The sequence below is a fragment of the Zosterops lateralis genome (genome assembly GCF_965231275.1).
Source record: "Zosterops lateralis genome assembly, chromosome: 1".
In the NCBI taxonomy this organism is placed as follows: domain Eukaryota; kingdom Metazoa; phylum Chordata; class Aves; order Passeriformes; family Zosteropidae; genus Zosterops; species Zosterops lateralis.
Genome location: NC_139762.1, coordinates 125,054,606 through 125,069,495, shown reverse-complemented (window position 1 = coordinate 125,069,495; position 14,890 = coordinate 125,054,606). Strand labels below are relative to the sequence as shown.

The window sequence follows — 14,890 nt, the reverse complement described above, 5'->3', positions numbered from 1 at the left end:
GCATCCTGGCAGGGCACCCAGGATGGAAGGAGCCAGGAGACACACAGAGATGGACCAGAGGCAACTTATTAACTCTGTAGCTTTTGTCAAATGGCAGCTGACAACATAGGCCTGTATAAATCCAAAACCAAGAAAATTAAACTCTTAGTTACTAAACAAAAGTATTGGTTAAGCCTGAAAGAACAACCAACCTAAGATTTTTCTTAACTCTCTATCACATAAAAACATCTTTAAAAATCTCTCTCTATGATTCTGTCTATTCATCTGCATAGCTATATTTTTATTCTAGAATGCCACAATGATAAAAACATGTTAATTTTATTCATAAACAACCTGAAATTTACTTAGTAATTTGAAGGTCTACTTGATTATTTTTTTCAACTTGTAGGCAGATGATTCATTGAGATGAAAAATCACACTTCATTGTGCAAACATAAACTTTCTCAGAAAATACTGCCAAAGCTATGGTATACGTGTTTTTGAAAGATTAAGTATATTATAGAGATTAGAGTATCATTTTGAAATAGAAAAAAATAGGGGAGAAGGTACAAATTATTCTAAAGTGTGTATATGCAAAAACAATAATCTTCAAGCCATTTTACTCCTGTAATTTTTTTAAAGATCATAAAATAAGATTGGTACCTTCACAAAGGTCAAAAATGTTGCATTTTAATCTTCATACCACTTAAAAGCAGCATTTTGTTTTCTTCTGTCAGTCTGGATCTGAGTTTAAGGGAGCTACAAACTGGATAACTATGTAGTGTCACAGACTACACAATTTTTCATCAGGAAATACTCAAATTTAGCCTTCTGTTCAGATATTCTGTAAGTACTTAAAATGTACAGGATTTGGCTTCAGAATTTGACAGAGCACCACATCCTCTAAGACCAAGGGAAGTTAAAACGTTCATCTGAGGGCAGACCTATCAGTCTTTGTAATCCTACACTTTAAACACTATCAAGCTTTTTTATCCTTTTATCTTTTAAAACCCAAAATGCAGGGAAGGAAGAAAATAGGAAAAATTACACTATAAAAGAGAAACAAACTGCCATAGAACAATGCTTTGGAAGGCTAGAGAGCTAAGATACAAGCAACCTACAAAGACTCAGTTAATAAGGTAAAAATTTCAAAGAACACTGTAGCCAACTTTCACATTTATTCCTGATGAAAGATAGTCTGTGATACAGCATCACTTCAAAACCTGTTCACATTCCCTCCCCTGGCATGAATAAAAAATACTAACACAATACACAGACAATTCTTTAGAGTTTGAAAACGAGAGTATTGCAGAAGAAATTCCCAAGAGCCTGTTGCACTATAATCCAAGAAATTCAGGTTGGTTAGGCAGAGTGAAGTGGAGGTCCACATGGTACAAACCCTGTTTCACCAGAAGGCATGCCAATGTGTGTGGCTTCAGGTGGAAATATTTGGGCTGATGTGAGAGCCAGAAATCAGACTGCCACATTTTCAGCTGAAAGCAGAACAGACCAGTTTGGGTAGAAGAGGATTTGAATGCAGCTTCCCCGCTTCTGCTGCAGCATGATTTTGGGCAGAGCTAGTCTCAGCATCCCCTCCCACCACCAGCCACACTTTTGGGAACTTCTCCCAGTTAAGTCCAGAAATTGTGAGGGAAAAGAAGCTGCAATTGCTCTCTAAAAGATATACTATTCTCTGAAGAGCAAAGACAGGGAGAAGGAGCCTTAATGTTTAAGGTCAGCAATGGCAAAAAAAAAAAAAAATAAAGGAGAATAAACTGTCTGAAAATAAATTTAGGACAGAAATTGTGTTTCTAAAACCATGAAAAGTGAGGCTCTGCCCTGCCTTCAAGACATGCAGTGAGAATGATACCCCAGCTAAATTTAAACCAGAGCTTTTTCAATCTGAATAAAATAAGACCAGCCTAGTATCACAGCAAACAGACTTCATGACTCCACAGGCCACTCTGGTTCTATCTCCCATGTTGAAAAATGTAAGAAGAGAATCTTCTTTGGCAAGTTCAGGCCACTACAGCAGCTAAAACCATGAGTATTCATGAGTCAGCACAATGAACACTATACAGTTTTTCATTTCTGTTCACCTGTTCTTTTTCATTTGCAAGTAAACATTGATGATAATAATAATAATTATGGAGGAGAAAAGAAAAACTGCTTTCCAAAGATCTCAGTTTACAACCCTTTATGAAGGTATCTTAAATTCTTATGCTCTCTTGAATACCAAAACAGATGTAAAGAAAAGTAGAAGATGTCATTTCCATCTGGACACTCATCACTTTCAGGAGCTAGGGCAGCATGACTGTATCTCATACTATATAAGGAATATAATGATATCATCACTTGTAGAACCAAAGCTGCAATTTGTAGGCAAAAATTTTATTCATCTCAAAAGTACAAAAGGACAATTGTCTTTGATACTAACTATGGCTTTCTAAAACACGCTTTCAACATTAGTCATAGCATAACTATAGAAGCAACAAGCTGAAACCAGTTCCACCAACCTAAATCACACAGTGCCCACATACTGCACAGAGGTAGAAGGATCCTCTTTCAAAGTTGGTTCCTTTTTTCCTATTTTAAAAGTCCCAAGGCTGTTTGATATATATGAACTCCTACAACCTCATACTGCTGCAAATTAAATGTATGTATATTAATTACCATTCTACTCAGACAACAGGTGCTTTGTGGATGAAATATGGGTGCTAAATAGAAAGTTTTAGGTATGCACTTTCTCAGACTTCAAGATAGGACTAGGTGAGCAGGATTAGCTATTCAGTCAGCAACTATCTGTACAAAATTACTCACACAACACACCTGCAATATTAAAAGAAAGGACAAAAGGATCATTCTGGAAACTCCTAGCCTAGTTACTTGATTTCAGTCCTTCAGCAGTATCAAAATATTTTGCTTACTGGGAGTTGCACATAATTGAAAGAAAACACTTCATTTAAACATAAGGAGGGATGGAAATAAATAGAGGGGTGGAGAATAAAGTTTCAATCCCTCTTGTTTCTTAACAGCTTTCAAATTAAATAATGAAAAAATAATCAGGCTGAGTCTTCTTAAAATGTGGAGTAATGACCCAACAGATCATAACTATTTTAGAAAAGTCATCACAATCTATCATGCAAATATCTCAACTAGTTTTTAGGTACATGAATTATTGACCCTGTTATGCTGCCAAAAGTATTTTAACATGTCAGAGCAGAAGTCATGCATAAATATGTGGGAAATATTTTTATTACAGTAAAACTAGAAAAAAATCCAGTGTAAATACATAATAGTTATGTTTCTACAAAGATAAATGAATGTATTTATTTTTCAACATGACTAATTGCATTATATATACATTTCTTACACTTTCTACTTTAAAGGAAGCTGTTACAGTGCAAGAATTTATACATGAGCATTAGAAGACTCAAATTTCCAAATGCATTTGTAATACTATGAATTATATTTCTTTGCATGACAGTGACAAAAGAAATATATCCCATATAACTTACTTTAGTTTCCACATCTGAATACATGGCATATCTTTATAGGCAGTTATAGATCTTTTAATGTTCTTTATATAAAATACAGTAAGCAATCCCATCACAATAATGTAAACAACAGAGAATGCTGCAGAACATTCAGCACTTGAACTTTAGCATAATATTACACTATATTTCTGCAGGAGAAAAAAAAAAAAAAAAAACACAAAAAAACACAAAAAAAAAAAGTAAAAAAAACAAACCCCAAACCAACGCATCCTGTCATCTCGAAAAATCTTTCCAAATTGTGTTTTACAGAACCAATATCCTGTCTGTACATCAGGGGCAGCCTCTGTTAAGCATTTAAGTGCTCTCAGTGAAAAGTAACAGTTTCTCCTCCAATCCTGAGCTCTCAGTAACCATCATGGAAAGTAACAGTTTCCCATTCCCTGTCAGCCAGTGGTACTATTAATCATCAAAACAAAAGGAAACACCTTCAAGCAAATATCAGCTTCTGATTAATCTCCATCCCAATGAATTAGAGTCATAAGAGGCAACCTGCTGCCTTGTTTACGCCTTTTTAATATGAGGAGCAGAAGTTGGATATAAGGGTTTTCTGCCCTTAGGGCTACAAAATATGCCTCATGTGGCAGCGAGCCAGCTCTCCGAGGGAGCCTCCTTTGCTGTTTCACAGCTATTTTCTAATGGATAAATTTAAACAGACACACACAAGCGCACGAGTCACAATACAGGGCTGGAGCTATTGTTTTTGTCTAAAGTCCTGTGAGCATCTGTACTCGGAATGAGGATCTCAGAATTCCATCCAGTTTCGGTTTGGGCTTTACTTTTGCTTGCTTTGTTTGTATGGGTTTTTGGTTTTTTTTTAAACACAAGGAGGAGAGGAGGGATGTCTGGATTTTTTTTTTTTTTTTTTTCCCCAGCTGCCTTCCCCTCTATACAGCACAGCACATAAAACACCTCTCTTCAGCTTTCACCGACCTAGGATCAATTAGTGCAACATTTTGCACACATCCAAGCAATCACAAGGCAGAGATATTTAGTCCAGTCCTCATGTGTATTGCACAGACACCTTTAGAAAGGGGTGGAAGGAGATTTCTTGGGGAAAAAAAAAAAATAAAATCTCACAATGTAATTTACACAGTGTGGAAACGCCTACAAGGAGATGAAGTACCTGCACTGGGGAGATGTTCAGTTGTTCACTTCATCTTCCGTTGACAAGGAAACCAAACCGCACTTCATTCTCCAGGAAAACCTTCCACTGCCATCATTTGAAAATGTATTTATTTGTATATATGTATATATCTATCATCAGCATCATCATCATCATGATAACAATAACCATCATAAAACACTGCTGGCAAAAGAATAAAAAGTGAAGGTGCAAAATGTGCAAAAGTAAGGATCATCTCTTTGGCTTTCTGTTTTGCTTTGTTATCTTTAGGGAGGAAAAAAAAAGTATTAAAAAATGATGACTGCAACATGCTGCAAGAAAAGTTTCACATTATAAACAGGCATCAAAAACTGAAGAAGAGGGAAAACAAAAAACCCTGCTGGTTGCACTGTGAAAAAAAAAAAAAAAAAAAAAAAAAAAAAAAAAAAAAAAAAAAAAGGAAAAAAGAAAAAAAAAAGAAAGAGTAACAAAAATAATAAAATTAACATCTTGCTCTGTGGCTTCCACCAATATTGCAAGATTACAAACTCTGTGTAAACACTGCTGTAAAATGCATTTGCAATTCCCATCTCTTTATGGAAAAAAAAAAAAAAAAAAGCCCTTAAAAAAAACACCCAAAAATAAAAATAAAAGAACACCAGAAAAAAATCCTCTGCAAAAAGAGTTAGAAACATGCCTTTTCTCTTATCCTTAAAAAATAAGCATCATATTTCACATCGCTTTTCCGTGACACAACAAAACCAGTTGCATATATAGATATATAGCTACTAAATGTATCTCAGTTGTTGCTGGACTGGCAAGTCTGTGTTATTAGTATTATCGTTTTTCATTCCCAGTGACTCCCGGCCCCAGCAGCACCTTTTGCTCACAGTTTAGTAACCATCGCATGCTAGGAAAAAAAAAACTTGTCATCAGCAAAAGATCAAATCCATTTAAACAATAATCAAAGAGGAAGAAAAAAAAAATAAGAAGAAAAAAAAAAAAAGAAAACAAACAAAAAAAAAAACCAAAAGGAAGAAAAAAAAAAAGGACAAAAAAAAAAAAAAAAAGGACAAGAATGTCAGCGGAAAGGTACTCACCGAGCGGGAGTAAAAGGGAGGAATAAAAATGAGAGTTACTATAAAATACAGTATGGCGGTGGAAGAAGGAATGAGGCGCTTTTTTTTTCCTCTCCTCTCTCTAGTCTCTGCCTCCGGCAACCAACACGTGATCCGGAGCCGGGCGGACTCGCAGCCGGGAGGGCGCAGCGGCGGCGCCGGCCGCGGACCCAGCGCGGACCCAGCCCGAGCCCTGCCCGAACCAGCCCGAGCCCAGCCCGAGCCCGGCCCGAGCCCAGCCCGCTCTGCGCCTCCGCCCGGCGCTGCCCTCGGCAGGTGCCGCTGCCCCCGTGCCCGGACTGGCCCCGCTGCTCTCTCTCCCTGGCTGCCGCCGCCGCCGCCGAGCGCGGGCACACGGGCGGGGTGCGGAGGCGGGCGCGTCCTGCGCGGCAGCGCAACTCGCTCCCCGGCGCCGCGCGAAGTTATCCGGGCCTGGCACCGCCTGTCGCCCTCCGGCCCCGCCGCTGTAGCGCCGCTCGCCCCCGGGAACGGATTGCCCGGGTGAGGGGTGAGGTGCCTCCGGTGCAGAGCCGCGCCAGGGTTACCCCTCCCGCGCATCCCGCGGGGGATGGGGTTGCTCGCCCTCTGTGCGGGATGCCAGCCCCGCTGCCTCCCTGTGTGCGGGGTGCCCCTCCCGCAGCTCCGGCTCGGCGCGGGGTGCCCCGGCAGGCAGGCAGACACGGCAGGCAGGGACATCCCCTGTTGTCACGGCAGCTCCGGGGCACCGGGGGAGCGGGGGGGTTCCCCCGTGCCGCTCCTGCTCCGGTGTGCGCCCAGCGCCGGGGGTACAGTCACTGTGCGCCCAGTGATGTCTGAGCAGCGCTGCCCCGGCTAAATCCGGAGAGGGGCTCACTTGTGCAGTGCGGGAGAGGACAGGTACCGCGGGTCCCATCCCTCACTGCTTCTGTCTCCCAGCTGCACGGCTTTCCCCTCCTCCTGCCTTTCCAGCGGCAGGGCTGATGCTTCCCATCACAAAGTTACCGGCCGAGGTGGGAATTAGGTGTTTTCGGAGGGGGCTGTTCCCGAGAGCAGCCCTCAGGCACAGGGGGCTCGGGCCGGGTGCCCCTGGGTGTACAGCCCCCGCAGCCCTGGGAGTGTTTGGGGTCGAGCCTCCCCGCACTCGGGTGCGGCCCTGAGGCAACTCCGTGCCTGGCCGGGTGGCAGCTCTCTCTCCCTTTTCCTTTAACATACAAAAAAAATACACTGGAGGAGACTGTGTGCTACTGTTGCTGAGAGTTCCCTCAAGACGCTTTTCCCTTTTTAGCTCTCCTGGCTTGTCTCCTTATTAACAGTCTCAGGGAGCGGCGGCTGGGGCTGGGAGCAGCTTTGCTCCGGCTCCGGCTGAAGCAAAACCTGCTCAGCATTGCCAGGCCACAACCCACCACTTCGGCTGTGTCCTCACTCCACTGGCCCCCAAAAATGTTCAGAGCCAACAATCACCCACAAACTTATTTATTGCTTCAGGAGTAGGAGGAGGTAGTCACAAGAGATGAATTAAGAGAGGAATAGAATTGTGCATCTGTAAACTGTGATGGAGTAGTGCAGCCAGGATTTTCCAATACTACCTTACTCCCTCCCTCCCCGCTTCTTCACAAACTTTTTTTTTTTTCTTTTTTTTTTTTTTTTTTTTTAAGAACCCGTCTCTTTTCATCCAGTTCAGGAGGCAGGAGATACAGTCAGATTATTACTGTACAAAAATTACTCTGACCAGTCAGAGGATGCCCTGCCATAGAAAAGACTGGTGAGGGCACCAGCCTGCCTTCTTCGCATCCTTCGCATCCTCACACAAAGGTTTTTCCCTTGCCCTGACCATTTCTTTATTTTTTTCCTGTATTTCTTCCTCAGTGTTTCCAGAAAATGGAAGGAAATGAATGCTCCCTTTCTTCTTTGCTCTCAACTTCTTTTATGAAGTATAAAAAGAACACTGGCCAAAGTTTAAAAATATATATAACCAATTATGGTTTATTGCTTGCTTTTTATTTTGGGCTTGTTTTGTCATTTCATAATTTTCTCCCCCTGCTATGTTTGGCTCCTAGGAGTAGAGCGCTACATCTGAAAAGATTTAAAACAAACAGAAAAGCTAACTAAAGGAAGTTCTTAAAGATAAAAAAAAAAAAAAAAAAAAAATCCAAGAAATTGGAACTTTTAGTGTGAAAACTAACCAACTTAACTGTACTAAATTGCATGCACATATGACAATAAACTCAATCACATTGTCATGATAGTGTCACAAGCTATCATGTCTTGGGATTTCATGTCTTGGGAGGTGTATGTCCTTGGATGGTGCAGTTCAATTTTGCATAGCTCTATGTACTGCATGTATAAATAAAGTTGAATGATTAAGGCTTTTTTTAATGATATTTAACATAAAAACATAATTGCAGAATCAAGGCCTAAATAACAATCCTATTTTGTTGTTGCATTTCAATTTCCATTAGTGTTTATGTACTTTTGAGCACATATGTCTTCCTGAAATAACAACAACAAAAGTTAAAGGATGGTGTTTTAATAATCCAAAGTTGTACAAAAGATCTGACTTGTAAATTATTTGTTGACACATATAGATGATCAGGACATGTGCATTTTGGATAATACATTTTATGTATATTTGTTATTATGTATATTTGTATACATGTATTATGTATATTTGTTATGTATATGTATTATTTGTTCAGTAGATTCCAAGAACTGGGAATAAGGTAAACTTGTAAATATATATGTTTTTCTTCTCAATATGTTTGTATTGAGTAGTTATTTTGTAAGTGAATTAAAATGTCTTTATACACTTGGCAAATTGGAATGCAAATGCTGAAAGCTGCAAGGTTTAGGGGCAACTTCCAGATCAGGTCTAGAACAGTGCTGAGGGGATCAGAAAATGTAAGTAAATTACTTCCTCCTATAGCTACCATTGTAAATATTGTGGAAATTAATTGGTTCATAAGAACTTAACCTTAGCTTTACCTATGGAATCACCAAAGTATGCTTCTGTCACTTTTCCCCTTACAATCCATTAAGATGAAGTAAGCACTAGAGGGAAAGAGGTGTAAGAGATTTGGCAGGAGTACATGTTTGGAATAGGTAACAAGCAAGAAAGAGCTTGGAATAATGCTGTTTTCACAGAATTCCAGGAAACATTTATTCATCAGTGTCTACTTTCTGGCCACTCCTGCTGGAAGTTTCCTCCAAGAGCAGTAGAGCACTTGATGCTAGATTAAAATGAGGGAAAGTTAATCACACTGCTTGGTTATGAACAGTGCTCAACAAAGTATACAGTAAAATAATGCAGTTCAAAAAGAAGGAAAAGTAGAATCACTTAGATAATTTTGAGAGCAATCCAATGCATCTAAATAAAGTGTCTGCTGGCATTTTTTACACTTTTTCTTCTGCAGAACAGCAACTGAGTTCCACTGCAATATGATTAAGAGTTATCCTCAAAAGTAGCAAAGAGTTCTGGGCAGAAAGTGTATGAACCAGCATCTCTAAACTTCTGCTTAGCTGTCAGAAGAGTTGCTCCCTAAGGTTCCCAAAAAATTATACTACGCAGACAGTGCTCTGTGACTTATCCTGGGCTTGCTGGTCTTTAGTCATACCATCCAATCCCAATATTTCATGTCCCTTTCCTGTACCTTTGCAGTACCACTCCCTTCCCCCCTTCCACCTCCCCAAAGGAGGAGAAATAAATATACTCTGAGATTACCTAATTGCTTATAATCTCTTTTTCTTGATTGCATTAAGCTTCTGTGCTCTCAGCATAGTTCTGCTGCTATATATACATATTGCTTAGACAATTTTCTTCCATTTCTACTGGAGCTGGTATTGGAGAAACACACACTTGGGTTTTTTTAATATCACTTTCAGTGCACTTACATTTTCCTAAAATAAAGAAGCTTTTCTTTGCAGGTAGTAAACAAATAGTTGGAGTCCAGCACTAAGGTACTGACTTTGCAAAGATCTATCATTATGACTCAGCAGCCTGAAAGCCTGAGCTCAAGTTGCAGACAGGTGCAAACGGCTATTGGTATCTACTATTGCACTGGCAGAAGTCAGCTAAAACAATATCAGATGCAAAAATAGCAATAGTAATCATAAAAATGATAAAATAATTAGTTCCCCTCTTTTGAAGATCCAGCTGCCTGAGCCTGATTTAATGGCTAATTTGTATGTAATCCCTTTGAGGCCATTCAGTATAATTATAGGTTTATAAGGTTGTGGTGGGCAGTTTTGTTTGTTTGTACATGTTGTTTTATGTCTACCATGAAAACAGTAAAGGGAAAATTAGTTGACCAGCAATAACTGCTAAATGAAAGAATTGCTTGAAGTTAGCCAACTAACTTAACATTTTTAAACTGTTAAAGAAAGAAAACTGCATTTCTCAAAGTTTCAAATTACTAGAGATTTAACTATCATCATTTAAATCCATTTATGTGTTGACTTTATTTTGATTAAATTGCTATACCTTAGACAAAGCAAGTTAAATTACTTCACATTTTTAAAGTACACTCCACGTGATAAATATGTTACTTCAGAAAGAATTATTCATCTGTTTTTCACTGCATGCTATCATTTTTTTTCTTGCTTTTTTTCTACAGATATATTGTTAATTTTAACAAAAATCTGCACTTGTAGTCCTTCTGCCTCTCTTACAGTTCTTTTAAGACACTATATTTATCCATAAGTTAAGGTAACTCAATTCTTCTTTTACCACCTTTTCATCTGAAATTTCCAAGTGTCTGAGCAGAATGAGGGTTAAAAAGTTCAGTAATAAATGACAGAGGGAATAATAGCAAGGCATCTCTGTTTAAAGGAGAGCAGATAAAGTACCTGAATGATACACCCACTATGTAGGGAAATGGAATGAAAAATAGGGAACACTTTCAAGGAGCCCTTTTTACCTGCTTTTTTCAGATGAGAGAGCTTTTCAAGAGGGAGGAGTTTTTAGCTACTGAAAGCTTTGTTCTGTGTAAAGTTCAATCTTTCAGTCCATGTACACTTTGCTTTTTGAAACAATCCTGATCTGAGGACAGAGCAAACAACAAGCTCTGTGTCCTTAAGCTACTATTTTCACATGCTATTTTATATATATAAATGAAAAGTGACATCTGCATTAAAAATCATGGAGAATCTCATATCCCCAGACATCTTTCTTCATTTCAAAATGGTTGCCTTTTGCTCTTTTAGTGTGGTTTTTTTTCAGAGTAAAACTTATAATGAGCATGTCTTTATTGGCGATTTTGCAATAAGTAAGACTGGGAACAGTTCGAGGTAAGGCAGCTTTTGACCAAATTCACTGGTTTGCACCATCTGTTCTTGTTCATTCATTGTCTACGTGACAATCTTTCAATCTTTCCACTGAAAGAGAATTCAAAACATACTTTTGGGGAGGCGGTGTGCGGGAGTGGGCATCCAGAGGAGCAGCACTCGGCAAAGCAGGCAATCCCAAGATCGCCGGCTGTTAGCAACCCCTTACCACCCGCGATCTGGGGCTCTTTCCAGGCAGCTTCACCCAAAGCTATAGAGTCGGAGAATAGATGAGAGAGGCCTCTCGGAGATGAAGAACAGAAGAAGTTTATTCCTCGGCTCCCGTCTCGAGAGAGACCAAGAGCGTTGGTTGCACCGGCTTATAAACACAATATAGGTGGGTACATGAACATCCAATAGAGCAACAGGGAGGAGTGGCTTCACTGACAGCGACCATTAGGGAAATATGAGGTAACGCATACATTAAAACTGAACAAATCACAACTGCGTAACTGAGGAATTCTCTGGAACAAGGGGTGGGGTACATTTGATAGACATAAAGACTTGTTATATAACCTAGGTGATTGACACGACAGTCAACAGAAAAACAACTATTATGGGATAGGTATCACCATGGAAACGGGAATTCGGCAGGAAACTGTGAGGGGAATTCATATTAATTAACAATTAAATATAATAACTGGACAACTATGAACCAACAACGCACCCCCACAGCGGTGGTTTTGTTCTTAGTTTGTTTCTTTCTTTTAACATGTTAGTATTGTTTGTTTGTTTGTTTGTTTGTTTGTTTGTTTTAATTGTTTTGTATCGGCCAGAATTAAATAATGGCTGATGTCTGGCACTTATGGTTGAACATGATAGCAATGAAAGCTGAGTGCACATTTATAGGGTAAATCAGACACAACACTGGAAAATGTGCCCTTGCCTGAACAAGTAGTGACTCAAGAAGAAAAGAATATGTGGTACAGAAGATTGAAAAGTGAGAGAAAAAAATAACATCATGAATTTCTGGCAATTTGAGAAATGGAGACATTTTTTAAAAGTTAATCTAAACTGAGAAACCTGTCTTTGGTAGAAGCAATGGAAGAAAGGAACTTTGTCTTCTGTGAATCAGACCCCATGTGGTAAAACTGGGCACATAAAATGAACAAAAATATATTATTCTTTTAAAGTTTAGTTTAAGTGATTCAGCAACCGTAATGTACTTTTGTGCGAGTCAGAACTCAGTTTACCACCCAAGTGTTCATCTCCCTAAACTTACCAACAATCCTTGGCCTTCTTGCCTTCAGCTGCCTCAGTTTTCAGAGATGAGGATGAAATGAGCTACAAACAATGTCCTGCTTTACTACAGGGCATTGTTTTGCATTCTGAGTACCATTTGTGTGTGTTGGATAAGGCAAAGATAAATGAAGAAATAACTGTATGACTATACAGCTGGGCTTTATCATAATGGTTGTTTACTAAGAGGTGAAATAAGGTTGCATACACAATTTTTAAAAATTTTAAAAAAGAAATTTTGGTTGGCATTCAACTGTCCATAAACATTTCTTTTTCATGCAGGAAATGCACATATATCCATATGTGCATATAGGTACACATGACATATCCCATTTCTTTTTTGTGACCCTGTGTTCTAGCTATGAACAAAGCTAAGTTTAGCTAGTTAATGAGATCTTACATGATTGCAGTCCATAGCAGTATGGCTGGAGGCTGGAGGATTTTTGTATATGTTGTTTTATTCATGTGTTGTCCTGGAGAGAATTGGAAACATTATGCAAGAGTGTTAAGGATTCAGTGTCAAGCTCTAGGCAAAATACAGGTAAATAAAGCTCCTTCAAAATAAAATTTTATACATTTTAACTTTTTCTTTTTTTTAATGGAAAGAAAATTTGTAATAGAACGCGTCTTACTCTAACATTTGCCATCCCACCTGCCCCTCATAAACACAGAGAATTTCTAGACAAGAGAAGACTTACTCTGTAATTACATCAGGTAACTTGAGGCCAGTCATTTTGAAAAAAATATATTGGCATTCTGAATAGCATTTATTACTTTATCTTCTCTTATTTTCATCCTTGCACAAGCTCTTTTTCACAATCCCAATTTATTTTCTCTACCTCCTACTTGTCAAATTTTATATTCTAGGACAGCGTCCCATTGCTCTCCTTTGAGGTAAACCACCTTATGAGGCCATCTAGACAGATTTCCCTTTTTCCACCTTTCTTAGTGCAGCTGCACTAAGATTTTGGGGTTTTGCGTTTGGTTCTCTCAAACATCTAAATCTCTGCACTGGTGCAGCTGTCTGAGCACCTTGCATCTTGTAAATGACTCAGGCAGCACACTCTCTTCCCTCTAGCAAACAGGGAGAAAGCCTGGAAAAGCATTCTTGGGAATGATCCTCCTTCTGGTTTGTATCGTGAATTACTTCCATTACTTCCAACACCCAAGGGCACAATCCAGCCTGAAATACAGTCATCATGAAACATAAAAATGCAATTGCTCTTAACAGAAATTATATAACTAGAACCATTTACAATTCTAAAGCTAAATATCTTTGAAGTGCATGTTTCCAAATTTTAAGGTTTTTAAAATCTTTTTTTTCAATGAGTTGCCAGTGTACAAGACACAAGATGTACAAAGCCATCCAAATAAATCCTATTATTTTCTTTGAGGTTGAAGCAGCAGTTTGAGCATGAATAAATCTTGGGAAAAGTCAAGATTCTTCAAATCTGATAGCTGCTTTAGATGGGTAATTGCTGCAAAGACCACTGATACTCAATTCAATCTATATTCTGCTTAGCAACTATTGCCCAAACACCATCTCCCTCAAGAGAATGAAGTCTGCAAATTTTCAGTGTGTGTTCCAGTTAATTTTTTTTAGAAAATAGAAAACAAATCACAAATTGTCCATGAAAACATTGTTTATGTAAGAACCTGGTATAGTCTGATCTTCAGAAACTTCAAGTGATCACAAAATTCTCTTGTAAGTTCCCAGCTCTTCTGACAGTCAAGCCCATGCTGTTCAAGAGCATTAACAATTCAGGTATCAAGAAATCTTCTGCTTTTCTGCAAAAAATACATCTTTCTCTGAAAGAGGGACAAGTTTATGCTCACTCTGTCATGGGTAAATTTTGTATTGCAGCAACAGTCAAAGAAAGAAACACTTCATTGCCGATCGTATTTCAGTATGCTTACTTTGAAATATGCAGTGTTTCCATGCCAGACAACAAAATTTCTTATGCAAGCTATAGCAAAACTGTTAAAAAAAACATCCTAGAGTAGCTCACACTTGTCTTAAAACTTCACTTTTCCCCACCAACCCAGGAACTTTAGTATCTGTTTCTTTTTTTCCCACTGGTTAAACCATTTCCCCAGTTTCATATATCAAATGAAAACATTTTGAATATTATAAGCTTAAAGCAAACTACAGAAATATGTTAAGTAAAATGCCTAATCACACCAAAGAAGTAATAACAAAATAAAATAACCAAGTATTCAAGTGAATGCTGCCTGCTAGTAAATTTCGAAGGCCATATTTTCCTAATCTAATTGGGAAATACCTTGCAACTTAATTGGCAAATTTTAGGTAATTTTCACTTCTTTTAGAACGCAAAACAGAACATGATTACAATGGGAGCAACACCACAGGTTATTTCCAGAGGAGATACCCTTTTTCACTAGTACTTCATTTTTTCTATGAGAAAAATATTTTTTCCCTTCTGTATTCCACAACATGACTGCAAGCTGGGATGAAGTGCATTTCTATTCATATATTCCTCTCATCTACAGCCTATCTTACTTAACTGTTCAAAAAGGAAGTATATATTCTTGGTTATAGTGATGCTGATAGAGAGTTGCATTACAGCTCAGAAAGA

General features: G+C 38.7%; 1 protein-coding gene across 3 annotated transcripts in view; it reads right to left on the bottom strand.

The window, feature by feature from the left end:
• The window catches only part of RALYL (RALY RNA binding protein like), a 376,147-nt gene extending 370,047 nt beyond the window's left edge, over positions 1-6,100 (bottom strand). For all 3 annotated transcript variants that reach the window (XM_083879489.1, XM_083879490.1, XM_083879491.1), the window contains exon 1: positions 5,739-6,100. The gene's annotated coding sequence lies outside the window, so the exon portion shown is untranslated. The remainder of the gene's footprint in view (positions 1-5,738) is intronic.
• Positions 6,101-14,890: the final 8,790 nt, after the last annotated feature.